General features: G+C 42.3%; 1 long non-coding RNA gene across 1 annotated transcript in view; it reads left to right on the forward strand.

Moving 5' to 3' along the window:
• The first annotated feature begins 3,369 nt into the window (after positions 1–3,369).
• LOC119533289 overlaps positions 3,370–15,828 on the forward strand; it is a 72,794-nt gene continuing 60,335 nt past the window's right edge. Inside the window, exon 1 of the long non-coding RNA XR_005216619.1 lies at positions 3,370–3,640. This is a non-coding gene — a long non-coding RNA (uncharacterized LOC119533289). The remainder of the gene's footprint in view (positions 3,641–15,828) is intronic.

Below are 15,828 nucleotides of genomic sequence, written 5' to 3' on the forward strand. Positions count from 1 at the left end.
GATTCATACACAGGTGATTTTCAAAGTCTTGCCCTTCACTCTCTTAGGCCAGTGAGTGGATAAGGATATATATTTGCAAAATCTCTCTGGGTTTCTATTTCCTTTAGGGTCTTAGTGATCCAGCCAGGGCTTCTTATTACAAACAGTTCCCTCACCTAAGCTCTTAAACAAGGCTGGGGCAAGTAGCTGTCAGGTACCTCCCACCAGTCCCCAGAGGTAGATAATGGGAACTTCATGCTTTAACCAGCAGGGCCCACTAGCTTTACACTGTTTTTCTTGTGGGTTGTAGCACAATGTTAATAGATCCCAAATAAGACCATCCTGCATCAGGATGTTGCCTCATACCAGAAATTTTAAGAGAACAAGAGTTTCTCATAAATCTGAATAAATATACCAATTCTACTATTCAAATGTCCTGCTATGTCATTAAAAGTCTCTCTTGCCCTTGGCAACCTTGACCAGAAACTGTGCTCACCGCAGAAAAATATAGGTAGAGGACAATTCCTGGCTTTATAGGTAAGTCAGGTCCAAGGAAAGAATGCCAGGCCACAGGCTTTTGTAAGAATGTCAGAAGAGGGAATTTATTACTTTAAAAAATGGAAATTTACTTTTGAAAGGGAAGTACTCTAAAAAAGAAATACTCTTTGTATTTCTCAAAAAATAAAAAATAAAAATAAAGGACACATGCTTTAATGAGAAATAGTAGTGCTGTCCCTGTGAAGTTTGATCAAACAAAAGTGGAAGGCTCAACATGGTCTTATTTGATATTGATTCATATTAATGCTAAAACCACAGGAAAAACACTGGGTAAAATGTTGGAAATGTTCAATCCTTCAGGCCCCAGTTGCATAGAGAGAAAGGAAATGGGATTAGCTCCTGAAAACCCTGAATCAAGCCTGGCCCTGCTAGAGTCATTTTACCCTCCTGAGTTTCCTTTTTCTTCTCTGTATAATGGAGAGAATCATAGCTGGCAGGGTTATTTATAAAAAGTAAATGATATAATTTAAATGACAGCCTTCCCAGCCAGGGCAGGTGAGTGACTCACTTCCCTTCTCTGAATTCAGATGGCATTTATTACTCATATGTCTATTTTTAACTCATGCTGCATTGTAATTATATTTTGCTTGAGCATTTCCCCCACCAGCACATGAGTTCATTATGAGTAGGAAAGGTTCAGTTCACCTCTGTTTTCCTAATGCACAAAACCCTTGGTTAATGGTAGTTCCTCAATATCATAGTTTGATGAATGACTGAATCAGTAAATGGATGGGTGGATAGATGTTGTAAACTTCTGCAAGTACACAATATACTCAACAGTATAGAGTGATATATAAGAATCAACAGGGGCTGGTACAGCATTTAATCAGTGCTTCCTCTCCACCCCACCCTATGACCACAGAGCCTCCCAAACCTCCACTTAATTAAGATTTTATCCCGAACCATTTATCTTGCCGCCCTGCATTCCACTTTCCAACTTCTTTCCAATCCTCCTTGCTTCTGACACAATGACTTGTTTTTTTCTTAATTAAATTCAGTTTTATTGAGATATATTCACATACCATACAATCATCCATGGTGTACAATCAACTGTGCACAGTACCATCATATAGCTGTGCATTCATCACCCCAATCTATTTTTGAACATTTTCCTTACACCAGAAAGAATCAGAATAAGAATAAAAAATAAAAATAAAAAAGAACACCCAAATCACCGCCCTCCCATCCCAACCTATTTTTCATTTAGTTTTTGTCCCCATTTTTCTACTCATCCATCCATACACTGGATAAAGGGAGTGCGATCCACAAGGTTTTCACAATCACACTGCACAATGACTTGTTTTTAAACTTATTATGTTGATTCACAGCTTGGCCTCAATCCTCACTACCACCGGCTGGCTGATGGTTCTCAATGCTGAGTGAGCATGAGGATCACCTGGAGAACCTGTTAAAATAGATTTTTGGACCTCCAACTGCAGACTTGCTGATTGAGGAAGTCCTCAGGTGAGGCTGACGCTGCTGGTCTGGGGACTGCCCTTTGAGAACTACTAGCAGAGGCTGTGATAAATGCTTCTCTTTCACAGAGACCCCCACCTCCCCCACATCTGCCCCCAACCTGGGAACTACTGAGCCAGAAGACAGTTTCCTCCATGGTGCGCCTGGGCAGCAGCCCCTTCAGAATCCTCTTGGGAGAGAAGGGGAGGCTAGGCTATTAGCTTACCTCCTGGGTGAGATCTTTTAGGTAACTGGGTTTTCAAGCTACTGGCGCCTGGGGGCTCAGCAGCCAGAGGTGTGCTGTTAAGTGTTTAACAGCTGGCCCTTGGGGATGGGGTAGGAGGGGCCCCTTATTTGTGGCATTTGCTGATTTCTGTGGTATAAATACTCTATTTACACTATAACTGATTTCAAGCCACAACATGACATCAGCTTACAAAAATCCTGAAAATCTGACAATGAGCTTTCACCAGCCTGTGTGAGCAGCCTCTAGCACACCATACGAATAGGAAACCTATTTTTGGTATTATTTTTGCTGCCCCTTTTCTCATGGGTAGCCCTCTATCCCCTTTATTCCTTGTTTCTTTCTTATGGATTTCTCGTAATGGCTCAGTTCGGACAGCCACCATTTTTGCCGGGCCCCGCCGAATCTGCCCTCCTGCCCGATTCCCACAGCGGGAGTCCTTCGGGCCCCAGCGCTCGGGCTGGCCTGGTCCCTGCTTGCTGGCTTCTTCCCTGTGGGGCCACTGCTCGGCTGTGATTTGATTTCTCCACCGCCCTGCTAGCGTCCCTGCTTCCTCTCTCCCTGCACAGCCCTCACTTCACTCCCAGAACCCCTCCAACATGTGGGAGTATCTGGCACAGTAAAAAAATTAAAAGGATGGAATCAGAATGGGTCATTTTCTTTATTTTATTTAGGAATTACATTTCACAGATCATCACCCTAATTGTTTTCAGATTCAAAGGGAAGATATCGATCCATGGAAGATGCTTGGCTCTCGGAAAATGCTGAGGAGTTCCCAGAGAATGGAAAGCCTAGCTAACTGCTCAGGAAGCCTATGATTTTTCCCTTTTTAACTACTGTGTTGTTATATAAAGACATACCTAATATCCAAACCTGAGGGATGAGAGAGAGGGGAGAGAACAGGGTTTATGCTTCTGTGTCATGGAAAAGAGCTGCCAAAATGTGATTAAGCTTTTTGAGTTAGAACTTAATGAAAACGCCTTTGCTGTCGGTTTCCATGGTTGTCCAATGAATAGAGTGAATGCAATTAGAGGAAACACAAAAGGCAGTTTCAAAGCTGGGGCAGGATGGCAGACGTATTCCTTCTACTATTTGCTCCCATGGTTTTGATGCCACAGACCAGACCTGGAATCTGGAGGATAGCAGTGGGAGAATTTTCCTTACAAATCCTGAGCAAAATTGAACTTCTTCCTAAACAGAGATTAAAGATCTATATCTGCAAGGAGGTCCTGTTCTTTACTGATGAGCTTTCTGCTTCTTCTGAGACAGCTTGCCCTAAAGAAGACAGAGTGGGGACATCTTCACATGGACTCCTAGATCTTGGGAAAGCTTTCTCAATCCAATGGATTTAGTCATGGAGAAGATCCACAGCTCTTTCCACTCCTCCCCTCAGCCACCAGCCAGGTAAGCAGGTCCTTTTGCATTATCCGCCGGATTATGGGACTCCTCCACTCTCAGCCGTCTGATGGTCTCCCATCATGTTTACGGTAGAACTCGATGTCCTTACCTGGGCCCAAAATACCTGGCTACTGACCACCTCTCCTGCCTCATCTCCTCCCACTCTCACCCTTGCTCACTCTACTCAGCCACACTGGCCCCTCGCTGGCCCTCCTTGCTCCACTGACACCCTGGCATTCTCTGATCTGCCTGTGATGCTCATTCTCCTGATATCCGTGAAGCTCACTGTCTCTTCCCTTATGTTATGGCTCTGACACCCTGAGCATCCGATCCATCCCTCTCTGCCCTCCTACTCTGTTTTATTTTTCTCATAGTGCTTACCCCTCCTGGCAACACAATTTGTTAAAAGTCTCTTCTGCCAGACTATAAGCACCATGAGGACAGGAACTTTGGATGTCTTGTTCTCTGCTTTGTCTTCAACTTCCAAAGAAATCTCTAATACTCAGGAGGTGCTTAATAAAGATTTGTGGAATGAATGAATGAACCACTAAAAATAGTGCCTGGCACATGATTTTGTTGTTAGTTATTGTCATGGGCATTGCTAAAAAGCTGCTGCATAGCCACTTCCTGAATTTTCCCAGGAATAGGGAACTTGCTACCTTATAATTCAGATGGAATATCACTTTACTGAGCTAATACCATAACAGGAATTTTAACACCCATTACTTCATTTAATCCTCACACGAGCCTTAAAGTAAACACGTTTCACTGTCCCTACTTTGCAGGATCAAAGATGTCAAATGAGCCCCCCATCCCACCCCCACCCAGGTCACAAAGCTGGAAGAGGAGAGCTGGGAGTTAACCCTTTCAGTACTAAGTCCAGAGAACTTTCTACCACACCTCAGCTTCTGTTCTGCAAAATGCAGGAATGAAACTCTCCTTTCTTAGGATGCCCACACCCTTTTTTCATGTTTGATAAGAGTTGATGTTTTGCATGGTAGTAAGGGGACCCTCCCTCTATCCTGAGAGTTCCTTGAGAGCAGAGACCATGTCTTATTCCAGTAGCACAGGGCTGGGCATATGGCAATGTGCAGAAAACGCTCAACTTGACTTGGGGCTGGTGAGGAATGAGTGAAGAAGGAGGGAACACACTCCAGGGTGTGGTGGGGTGCCTTTTGCTTCTAAAAAGGCAGCTCTTGCTGAATGAGTTTTCTGAGCCCTCAGTTTGGTAAGGCAGGACACTCAAAAAGAAAGAAAAGCTGGAATGAACTGTGCGAGGGTTCGCCAATCACTGTCATCTAAGGCAAATCATCTTCCCCAAAGTTCAAAGACTGGAAGCTCAGGGGGAACAAGTAGCCTTCAGAGACTGCCAAGCTGGCCTAAGGGCACCCATCTGCCGCGACAGCCCCCAGGACGAGCCTTCTCCTCCTCGAACCACAGAGAAAACTGGCTGCAACTCGGCCACCTTTAGGAACAGTGTGCCACTGTCACAGAAACAAGATGAAAACTTATCCCATGCTATTTATAAATTGGGAGGAAAAACATAAACCAGGAACATCTTGTTTTGACCTTCAGCAACTTCTTTAAGGCTCTCGGAAGAACCTTGGAAGAGTAGGACTTAAAAGAGGCAAGGACCTAAAGGAAAATTAGAATCTGGTTTTCAATTGCATTTTTACCTGAAAATGAAATAAAATTCTCTCTGGAAATGACTTTCTGGTTCCCTGGCTCTACAGCTCTCCTCTTTGCATGGTTGAATTCATTTCATTTCCATGCTACCTTCTGCCCCACTCCAGACTCTGGAACTAATCCTCTGCCAGGCTGAAAACAGAAAAAGCTATGGGTCTGCTTGCAAGGCTCCGAGAAAAAGCATGTAATGGAAGCAGAAGTGTTTGGCACAGAGGCATTTTAATATAGGGTTCTGGGGAGGAGGATCTAAGACAGCAGCATAGAGAGGAGTGGAAGCTAAGTAGTCCCTCTGGAACAACTAAAAAAAAACAGAAACAACTAGTAAATAATCTGGAATAACTGAAGGGGGACAAACGTGACTCTCCACTCATCATACACCAACCTGAATTGGGAGGAATGCCCGAGATCACAGCATAAAATCAGTAAGTAAAAAACTGTGGATCCAAATCGGAAGACCCCTCCCCCACAGCCCAAGTTACAAAGCCTCATGGTGCCAGAGAGAAGCTTTCTCCCAGCAAGCGAATATAGCTCAGCTGAGCTCCAACTGGGGTTTTAATCAGCGAGTGTGAAGTGCTCACTACGAGGTACGAATCCCCAACAAGTAGACAGAGGCTTTGGGTGATGACTGACCTTGGAGAGCCAGAGGGTCACCTCAGACTAGCTCTGTTCCTTTTTTGACTCAGTGGAGAAATCCTCATCCATTTTCAGTTCCCAGTTCTGTGACCCAGACAAGGGTATAGCACAGGCAGAGAGAGACCACTGAAATGCTAATGACATCCCCCTAGGGGGTCCATCTTCTCTAAGAGGAAAGAGGTGGGGCCCAGCTCTACTACCTGCCTTTCATTCAGAACTTACACCAGTCAAGAATTATAGGCTAACAGGCGCCACCTGCTGGGCAGAAAAGCACAGTGACCGGAGGCATCAGAGGGTGTGCCAATTTTCTAACACACACCCTCAGGGAAACCGGATACTGAATATTTCTTCCTTCTGGGACCTTAGCCCATTCTGGTCTGGGGAGGCCTGATTGGGGTAACCAAGGAAACCATGCCTAGACAACAGAAAACACCACCTACCCAAGAAAAATGAGGTTATGGCCCAGTCAGGGGAACAAACTTGCACTTCAACTGTGATGCAGGAATCGAAACGACTAATAATAACTGAATTCAAAAAGTTTAGGGAAGATACGGCAAAAGAGATGAACCGTATAATGAAAACACAGGATGTACATAAAGTAGAAATTGAAAGTTCAAAAAACCAACTGGCGGAATCTATGGAAATGAAAGGCGCAACACAAGAGATGAAAGACACATGGAAACATACAACAGCGTATCTCAAGAGGCAGAAGAAAACACTCAGGAACTGGAGAACAAGGCACCTGAAAGCCTACACGCAAAAGAACAGATAGAGAAAAGAATGGAAAAATACAAGCATCGTCTCCGGAAACTTAAAGACAGAACGAAAAGCAAGAATTTACATGTCATTGGTGTCCCAGAAGGATAAGAGAAGGGAAAAGGGGCAGAAGCAATAATAGAGGAAATAATCAATGAAAATTTCCCGTCTCTTATGAAAGACATAAAATTATGGATCCAAGAAGCTCAGCATACCCCAAACAGAATAGATCTGAATAGGCCTATGCCAAGACACTTAATAATCAGATTATCAAAAATCAGAGATAAGGAGAGAATCCTGAAAGCAGCAAGAGAGAAATAATCTATCACATGCAAAGGAAGCTTGATAAGACTATGTGTGGATTTCTCAATAGAAACCATGAAGGTAAGAAGGAAGTGGGGTGATATATTTAAGATTCTGAAAGAGAAAAACCACCAACAAAGAATCCTATATCCGGCAAAACTATCCTTCAGATATGAGGGAAAGCTTAAAATATTCTCAAACAGACAATGACTGAGTTTGTGAACAAGAAACCTGTTCTACAGGAAACACTAAAGGAAGCACTGCAGACAGAAAGGAAAAGACAGGAGTGAGAGGTTTGGAAAACAATTTTGAGAGATAGTAGCACAGCAATGTAAATACACTGAACAAAGGTGACTGTGAATATGGTTGAAAGAGGAAGGCTGGGATCATGTGGGACACCAGAACAAAAGATGAATGGTAAAGACTGGGACTGTATAACTCAGGGATACCTAGGGCGCTCAACAACTGTAATAAAAGTTACAAATATGTTTTTACATGAGGTAGAACAAATGAATGTCAACATTGCAAGGTGTTAAAAATAGGGTGGGATTGGGGGGGAAAATACAATCAATGCAAACTAGAGGCTAGAATTAACAGAAACATTGTATTATGCTTCCTTTAATGTAACAAAAGCAATATACCAAAGCTAAATGTATTTGGGGGGGGGGGGTGGATAGGGGAAGGGTATGGGACTCCAGGCATTGGTGATGTTGTCTGACTCTCTGTTCTACTTTAGGTTAATGCTATCTTTCCTTTTGTCACCTTCTAGCTATCAAGTTTTTTTGTTTGCTTGTTTGTTTGTTTTTCTCTCTTTCTCTTGCCTTTTTCTTTTGCCTCTCTGCCTTCTTTGACTCTTCCTCCATCTTTGTGGAAGAAATGTCCTTGTATAGAGAGTGGCGATGGTGCTCAATACATAAATATGTGACTACTCGGGGAACCATAGATTGTTTACTTAGGATGGAATGTATAGTGTTTGAACAAAACCATCTTAAAAGAAATGGGTTGATGAAGAAACCTTGAGGGCACTATATTGAGTGAAATAAGACAGACACATAAAGGCAAATATTGGAGGGTCTCACTGATATGAACTAATTATAATATGTAAACTCATAGACATGAAATATAAGTTACCAGGATATAGAATGAGGCTAAAGAATGTGGAGCGGTTGCTTATTATGAGCAGAATGTTCAACTAGGGTGAACTTAAATATTTGGAAATGGACAGGGGTGATGGTAGCATGTAATGAGAGTAACTAACAGTGCTAAAAGGTGTGTGAAGGTGGTGGAAAGGGTAAGCTCAGAGTCACGCATGTCACCAGAAGGAAAGTTGGAGGTTAAAAGATGGGAATGTATAAAACAGTGAATCTTGTGGTGGACAATGTCCGTGATTAACTATACAAATATTAGAAATCTCTCTCACGAACTAGAACAAATGTATGTCACTATAACTGGAGGTTAATAATAGAGAGGCACATAGGGAAAAAATATATACCTATTGCAAACTATATACTACAGTTAGTAGTACTTTGACATTCTTTCATCAACAGTGACAAATGTGCTATACCAAAACTATGACTCAATAATGGAGGCAGGGGGCGTAGTTAGGGTATGGGAGGATGTGAGTTTCCTTTTTATTGTCTTTGTTTCTTTTCTGGAGTAGTGGAAATGTTCTAAAAATTAGAAAAAAAAATTGTGTTGATGGATGCACAGCTGTATGGTAGCGCCATGGGCAATTGATTGTACACTTTGGATCTTTGGATAGTTGTATGGTATCTGAACAATTTCAATAAAAAACAAATTTAAAAAAAAAAAAATATATATATATATATATATATAGGTTTCTGGGAGGTTCATGTGCATCCTGCACTGATCCTATCTTGAAGCCTGTGGTGCTTATGGTGGTTGAATTCCCACCTTCTATTCCTCACCAAATGATTAGTCTAAGCTGGTGGTTCTCAACCAGAGATACTTTGTCCCCTAGAGGATATCTGGCAATGTCTGGAGGCATTTTTAATGGTCACAATGAGGCAAGATATACTGGCATTTAGTGGATAGTGCCAGGGATGTTGTTAAACTAGGGTGCACAGAAGAGCCCCTCACAGCAAAGAATTATCTGGTCTAAAATGCCAGTGGTACCAAAGTTGAGAAACTCAGGTCTTTGCCATTCATGATAACCCATTCCATTTTCCAATGCTGGGTTTAGGAAAGGGCATGTGAATTAATCCCCGTCAATAGACTTGAGGAAAAGCCTGTTGGAAGTTCTCTGGGAAAGGTGAACTCATTCTCAAGAGGAGGAACCAGAATAATATGTCTCTCTTCTTTTGGCTACTATAGTGCTTGGGCGTGATGTCGGGAACGCTGCAGCCACCTTGAGACTATGAGGGGAACCATTTTGAGAACAATGTAGCAATATCCAATTGGAAATGTGCATAACATAACCCAGCAATTCCACTGGGGAAATCTTCACACACATGCACCAGGAGATGTGTACCCAAGCATTCCTAGCAATATCAGTAGTACCTGATGTATTGGGTGTTTCTTAAAACCTAGAAACACCTAATGTTCATGAACAGGCAAATAGATACTTAAATTTGATACAATTATCAAACAAATTAATATTCAGAAGTGAATGTGAATAAATTATGTACATGAATGCATATCACAAATACAAGATTAAAGTAGAAATCCCTCCCTCTACTCTTGACCACTCCTCTGCCAGCCATATAGTTGGGACAGAAAGGAGGGAGCTTTACTGTGGGGCCTGCAACAAGGATGGCTTCTGGAAACAACCAAGGACAATGGATTTAGCTGAGAGAGGGAATGTGTAACTGATGGCCCCAGAAGGGGTGAGGACAGAGAACGATCTCATCAATCTAATAGTAGCTGGGCAGGATTAATCCGTGGTCCAGTTCAAAGGAAAACCACACTCTGCTGTGAGCAAATCAATGAAGTCTTATTGTGAGTTGGGGCTTGTCAGTGGGACACATTTGATTCTCATTTGACGGGCAACCAAGTAATGCAGCAGGTAGCCCAGCCCAGCTGGGGATGGCAGATGGGGTGACCTGGTGGCAGACTGGAGGGGCACACGAGGCTGTTTGGAAAGAGGCATCAAAAGACCCACATCACATGCCATGCCATCGGTCCTTGGCTTTGCTATTAAACATCAAATAAGTGAATATGCCACTTACAAAAGATTCTTCTTAACCTCAGGGCATTTACCAAAATTACTTTCCTCTCTGGAACACTGCTCGTGTAACTCAAAACTGTATCCACAGGTTACTTACCTACGTAGTAAATTGTGCCAATAAGTATTTTCTTCTCTGTCAACATAAAATGAATTGTGGGTCCCTCCCGTATCTTTCTTTCCCTACATCTGTGGCCTCAATGTCTTTTCTTTTGGTGGGGGTGGGGGGTATTTTTGTGTCCTAAATAAAATCTAGGCTCTTCATTCTTTATTCCTAGATAAGGTGATTTTTTTCTCACTGCTTATTCTTAGTAAATTTCTTGGTTATTATACTGGGGAAAATTTTTATTGGAGAGACTTTGGGAGCATGGTAAGGATACAAAAAAATTAACTGTATAGTATACACACAGCCATGAAAATGATAAACTTACAATATCATAAATGTATATGTGGAGTCAATATCACAAATTTACGTTTCTTTGACAGAATATGAGAAAATTGGGGAAATCGTGGATAGTTTCAAAAAAGGGTGAATGAAAAAAAGAGCTTTACACCATTGGTAATGTCCACTAAAGTTCTCTTCTTTTACAATGTCTTTTGAATCTTGAGTACTAGTAGAAATTATACTCCAAACTAAAAATTTCCATTATAATTTCTCAATATCAAGTAATTTTTATATTGGACAAAGACACAACTCAAGTGCTTCTCCCCAATATTATTATGGGGAAAACCCCACCGTATTTCTCACTTGGTACAAATATTATGACCTCAGATTTCTTCTAATATTTGCTTCTGATAATTATAATCTACATATAAAAACTGAAATTAATTACTGATGAGTTTGCAGTTCCATTAAATATGTACTTACCAAATAAGAGCTTTTCAAAGAGTGGTTAAAAAGGAAATCCATGAAAAGATAAACTCATATTATTCTCATTAATTTTTGCTATGTAAGTTTCAAAGATTGCTCTGGATTTACGCATTTGCATGGGATTTTAGTTTTATGAACTAATGTGGAATCTATGTCAATTTAAAATTTTAATAGTCCTGTCTATTTTCCTTCAAAAAGGAACTATTTCTGCTTGATAAAGTTCATTTCTGCATTTTTCAATATTTATCCTTTCAATTTAACCATATTATATCCTCTTGCTCTCCTGAAATGTCACTGAAAATATTATTTTCTTTGCATATTATTAAATATGGGCTGGAGTGGGATGTTCTGTTTACTTTATCATTTATTCACAATTAAGACATTATTGGTATATTTGCTAGTTTGTTTTTAAAAATAAATTGCAGAATAATATAAAGAATTATACCATTTATATAAAGTTCAACAACATTCAAAGTAATATTTTGCTTAGATATATAAATATATGTAATTTTTAAAATAAAGAAATGCATAGGTAAGTTAACATCCAATTCAGATTAGGCTATGGGGAATGACAAAAATACAATCTAGAGATTTTCAATACCACTATTTTAATATCAGATGTATCTAGCAGACAAAAATTATAAAGAATATTGTGCTGATTTGAAACTATTAAGTACCCCAGGACAGACCATGTTCTTTTAATCAAATTTCATGGGGGCAGACTTATTGTGGATGGGATCTTTTGATTAGATTGTTTTCTCGGATACATGACCCACCCAATTGTGGGTAAGACTTTTTGATTAGATTATTTCCATGGAGACGTGGCCCCGCCCCTACAAGGTGCATCTTGATTAGTTGACTGGAGTCCTTAGTAGAGCTCAGAGCTGACACAGACCCAGATGCTTGGAGATGCAGACAGGAAGACATTTGAAATTTGCCCCAGAGAAGCTAAATGAGAACCCACAGACACTTAAGGAGAAAGCCACTGGAATCAGAAGCTGAAAGCAATGCACCCGGGAGCAAAGGACCAGCAGATGCCAGCCACATGCTTTCCCAGCTGACAGAGGTGTTCTGGATGCCACTGGCCTTTCTTCAGTGAAGGTACCCTCTTGCTGATGCCTTAGTTTGGACACTTTTATGGCCTGAGAACATAAATTTGTAACCTAATCAATCCTCTTTATAAAAGCCAATCCATTTCTGGAATTTTACATTCCAGCCACTTTAACAAACTAGAACAGATATAGAGAAATAGAATACAATCACCAAATTTGTTTTAATTGATATAGGCAGAACCTTTATCCTTTGAATAGGGCAGACTTTCTCATTTGCTCTTTAGATCTAATATTCTCTTCTGGTTTCCAGACCTAGAAAGACAAAAAAAAAAAAAAAGAAAGAAAGAAAGAAATACTGTGATGTTATTAAGCATATTTGATATGCAATTTCATGGACGACAGACACTGTGAAATATACTTTGACAATGTGCTTCACTGGAATAATTTCCATTACGGATATGCTTCTGCATTGTGGTACCAGAATATCTTCTCTTAGAAAACTCACCTGCTGTGTCCAGGATTTACTTTCAAGAGGGAAAACAGAGGTGTTATCTTGATGGATGCTGCTTTTCAGAACCCTGAATGCTTTCAGTCCCTCACACAGTTGCCGTTCCCAGCACTGCCCACCCCTGGAATGGCAGCCCCTCTCTCTGTAATCCAGGGCAGCCCGGACTGGCCCCTTGGAGCCTTGGGAATTGCAGAGTCCTCTCTAAGCTGGACTCCTCTACTCTACTCCTCTTTTCCATGTTAGGTAACTTCCCCAGGGTGCCACTGTCAGTGTGAGAAATATAAACCTCTTCAGCTCACTCCCACCTTTTCCCTGTCCCCCAGAGAATTTCTGCCTGCAACTCCTAGGGAAAAAGTAACTCCTGGAACCTCAGAAGACTCCCGGAGTCTCACATTTGTTGGGGTGGCCATGGCAGTGCTTCCCAACCACCCTCTAAAGTGAAGGTCATAATCCAAGGGGCTGCATGTCCCATCTCAGCTCTGAGATCTGGGGGCCTACCCCTCTTCTCAAAGTCCTGCTAGCACCACCTCGCTCTTGCTCCTTCAGGAATAACTGGGGTTGCTTTTAACAGTTTTAAGATCTCAGAACCAAGAGGAACAAAAAGGCAATCCAACCACATGTATTTCAATAACTAGACAGACACCAAAAAGACCCTGAGTTGTAATCATTCCCATCAAATGAGCACTCAGATGATGTATATTTCTTGAACAACCAGGACCCAGCATTGCTCATGGAGATCCTCCAGCTCCAGAAAGTCTGACTCAACAAGCAGAGCCTGGAGGTACTAGAAATGTCCTCAACCCAACCTCTATGTGACACAGTAATATACTTTCTGACCTCTCCATGCTCTCCTTCTCTTCCTTTCTGATATGCCGGGCTCAGCTCTGAGCCTCTGGTCACATCCTTTGGACTAACTCCCTATTGGTGGTTTCCTTACCATCAGAATTGGACTTAGCAACAATCTTCATCCATCAATCTTTCTTCTCATTCCCATCCCTACCCCACTTGTAGTGAGCCCACTGTTAAAGTCACTGATAGAGCCCTGGACACCAGCGAGAGAAACATCCAGTGGCTAACTGGGGAAAGCAAAGCGCACCACCACAAAACCTCAAAAATGGATGGAAAATAAGCCCAATAACCTTGAACTTTGTAAGGTCCTCTTCTCCTTCTGGCAGGTCCACTTCTGATGGGCCAAGTTCCTTCCTCTGGATTTTGGAAAGGAAAGGGAACATGCAAGTACATAGTTTTAGGGATGTTTAGACTCTGTTTGTGTGTCCCATCAGATATCCCCTGGCCTCATGTCCAATGGGGTTCATTCATACTGCACAAAGCCAGCTCAAACCACCACCCAATTCCCTTCCATCCCCACCAATTCTCAAAGCTGCCTTTTGCAGTCTCCTTCAGCCTCCCAGTTTCTTTGCTGAGACTGTGCTCTTCTCTCAAGCAACAATTTGGATCACCATCAGCATCACCATCAGCATCCTGAGGATGTGACACCAGACGAAGCTCATCTCCTTCTCTTCTCCTGGGCTGAAGTGTTGCCTGAGCTTGTGTGGGCCTCCAAAGGTAATCTTCTGACCCTCCCCATCCTCCACCTGCTCCTGGGTCCTGTGATCGTGGTGCAGTTAGGAATGGGGTAACTGGGCGGCAAGTGTGGTTTGAATGGAAATTTTTAAGGAGGGAGCCCCATCACCCCCATACTATTAATTGTTCTTTGGAGGCCTGAGAGCCATGAGGTGAGATTACTTTAAGCCTTTTCCCCTTGGGGCATTGGTGAGCTAGGAAGAAGCTCCTTTCTGCTCCCTCACCAGACTCTGCTTTCTGGCCAGCTTTTCCCCCAGCCTCTACAGCTGTGTGTTTCCTTGTCCAGAGCATCTGAGATGTCCTCTGTTCTGTTTCTGTTTCTTCCATGATGTGTCCATTTGTCATGCCAGCTCATTAGGTCTCTGTTTGGGCATCCAAGATTCTGAGGCAGGGAGCCACTTCTCCAGCATCTCCTGTAGAAGACAGGGCAGCTGTCTCCGTCCATAGTGCCCCCCATGTGCCCCAGGACGGATCCCCTGGAGGGGAATACACAGGGGGCATGCAATGGAAGCTGCCATTGATCATTGTATAGAGACGGCAGGTCTGAATAGTTGGTAGGAGGCCTAATACTCTTGTATGGATGCTTCATTCTGCCAGGGTAGGCCTGAGCCTGGGGGCAGAGGCCATTAGCTCTAGGTGATGTCTCTGCTTTTAGTAGGGATGCTGGTTTCTCTATTTTGTTGTGAATTGATACCTAAAGTCACCTCAGGAAGCTCTGAGAACTACAACCTCCGATTGGGTTCTGAGTGATCACTAAGGTTTCAGGGAACCCTTATGTGATATCATTGCTGACATAGCTGAGTTCTGTAGGCCAAGTTTAAGCTCAAAATGTCAACAAGATAAACAAAGATGAGGGAGTCAGGAGGAAAATGAATAGAGATTGGCTCTTACCTTCCTTAGGGAAGAGAGAGGTACACATAGTGAATGATGCAGGGGTCATTTTCTATTTCGAACATTTTCTGTTCAAAGCTGGATAGTAAATAGTTTAGGCTTTGTGAACAAAATATATCCTCTTGGAACTATCGACTCTGCACTTGTAGGGTGAGAGCAGCACCCTACAATAATTAAATGAGCACAGCCGTGTTCTAATACAACTTTATTTACAAACATAGATGGTGGATGGCTGTAGCTTGCACACCTCTGATTATAAATTGCTGCTTTAATGCTGCTTTCACCTCTTCCTCCACCCCAGGTCAAGCTTCCTGACAATGAGGACTTCTTATTTACTGGAATATGTGGGATGTGAGATATATTAGAGGCTGGGGTGTCTTGAGTGTAAAACCAGACATCCACCTTTCAAAGCCAGCAGCATCACACTGGCCTCATATCCGGAGTCCTGCTTTACCACCTTCACGACACATGTGGGTCTTAGACCTGAAGATGGGGACCCATCAAGCCTCTTTAGGAGCAACTGAGTGAACAAACTATGGGCCAGGCTTCTGCATGACTCTTCTCTTGGGAACTGCTTTGATTAAAGAGTTCTCTGTGGTCTCAGTGCCTAGCATTATGCTTGGCAGGTAGAGGCTGCTAAGTGGTTGTTGCTTGAGAAAAGACGTGTAACAGGAGTATGAGGCAGTGATAAGTTCCAATTGAAACAGGTTGGAGATGATCATATAT

The sequence above is a fragment of the Choloepus didactylus genome, chromosome 4 (assembly GCF_015220235.1).
Source record: "Choloepus didactylus isolate mChoDid1 chromosome 4, mChoDid1.pri, whole genome shotgun sequence".
NCBI classification, from domain to species: domain Eukaryota; kingdom Metazoa; phylum Chordata; class Mammalia; order Pilosa; family Megalonychidae; genus Choloepus; species Choloepus didactylus.